Source organism: Austrofundulus limnaeus, unplaced genomic scaffold (assembly GCF_001266775.1).
Source record: "Austrofundulus limnaeus strain Quisiro unplaced genomic scaffold, Austrofundulus_limnaeus-1.0 Scaffold794, whole genome shotgun sequence".
NCBI lineage: Eukaryota > Metazoa > Chordata > Actinopteri > Cyprinodontiformes > Rivulidae > Austrofundulus > Austrofundulus limnaeus.
The window spans coordinates 170,994-173,037 of NW_013953196.1; positions in this window are offsets into that span (position 1 = coordinate 170,994).

Genomic DNA, 2,044 nt, shown 5'->3' on the forward strand with positions numbered 1-2,044 from the left:
AGTCAGGTGTGTTGGAGCTGGAAAACCTCTAAAACATGCAGGATAGCGGCCCTCGAGGACTGGAGTTTGACACCCCTGAGTTAGCTAATAGAGACAAGTTTCATCCTATAACCAGAGAACATTTTCTAACTGTTGACTGGTAAATATAAATATTATTTTTTTATGACAGTAAGAAGAAATAATAAATATACTTTATTACTAGATGAAATCATCATTTTTCAACAAGCTAAAGTCTAAGTTACAGGCTGACTTCAGGTCTGGTTTAGATCATTGTTGCTTATAAATTATATATTTCTCTGGTATAAATCTGCTGTTTTACATGATTGTTGAATGAAATTAACATAGTTATTAAATTATTGTAAAAACATGACAGATAATTTGTCAAACAGATCCAGTTCAGCTGCTGTTTATCTATTAGTTTCTATGTTTGCTGTGAGCTGTTGTCTGTTTGGTCTGTTTCTGCTCCTCCATGCTGTCACAGATGCTACCAGTGGACTCAGTCTAGTGATCTATATATTTAAGTCTATGGTAAGAACCAATCTCTTCTGTCACTCACGGTTCAAGTATGATTTCAATAGACAATATCATTTTCATACAGCAGCCATTTGTTTGAACTAAACTTTTCAGAGGTTTGCTCATGTTAAAAGTCAGATGTAGCTGCTCTGCCCTGCCCTGTAACATCACAATTTGGCCTTCTGATTGGCTGAGGCTGTTACTGGGCAGAGTAGTGTCTTGAGTAACAGAACAAAGAGGGACGTTGTGTAACTAAACATGGCACCCAGATTGCTCAGCAGTTTAAGACATAGAAAGCTGCAATTTATGATAACGGACAGCTAACTCAACAGATACTGAAAGTTAATCGGAAGTTTAAGCTAATCACTAATGCTAAAAAAAGGGCTCTAATTCAGCCATTTTAAGACTTACAGAGAAAGTCAGTAAGGTAGTAGCCACAAACAAGTTTTGACAATCTGAATGCTAAATAAAAACCCAAGATGGCTACCATAGTTAAAATTCAGAATTGACCATAACTCAACCATTTTTAGACATATTTGGGATGGTAATAGATAGCCATGATCTCTAAAACAGTAAATTCTAACCTTCATTTAAATTGGACAGCACGTGGCAAGCCCTTTCATAATTTCTCCAGGAACTATTCTATTTTTTAATGTATTGTTGAACTCTGAACAGTTTACAGATGACTATGACTCATTTTTTTGTAAGCTAAGAGGCATGACAATAGCTTTTTAGCTCCATGCTCAATGATTTTGAGTGCTGTTTTTAGCATATGCTCCACGGGTACGTCCGCTCCGAGTAAACAAATGAAGCTTAACCTGGCGGGGAGGCATGTAACGCCTGGAGGCCCACCAGTCTAATAATGCTCTGGGGGGAATCCTGACATCCATCACATGGACTGACCACATGCCAGTCCTGCTGCCTGTGACCATTTATGTAGAAATAGTGTCCCAGAGTTTTCTCCTATATTTTGATACATAATTACAGTAATGAATAGAGATATATTTTTGTTAGGTTGATAAAAAGACTAAAATATATGTAGAAAAAATTAACAAAACTTTACATAATCTAGGAAATGTTCGTATAATTAGTGGAAGGGGATACCGAGGGTTCAAGGATGGTTTTTATCTAAACATCAGATTATTTCAGCTGAGATTAGTTTGTCTCTCTTCTTTGATGCTACATCTTCAGTTTTATAAACAGTTTCATGTGGCTCCTTCTCTCAAAAAACCTGCAGCTTTCACGTCAATTTGTTCCTTTTAAAAGCCTTGACTTCACACCAAACAGTACAACAGTGATGTGATGTAACGAGGCCTCGTTCACAGTTGTCAACTGATTCTGGTGCTGAAACAGTGCCTCACAACACTTCTGTTTCATGAGCTGAAAGCAGTGCGCAGTAGGAGGGATCGAGCGTAACAACACTAGGGATAGGCGATATGTTGTCGTGTGCGATTTACAGTGGTTTGCAAAAGTATTCATACCCCTTGAACTTTTCCATATTCTGTCACATTACAACCACAAACATAAATAT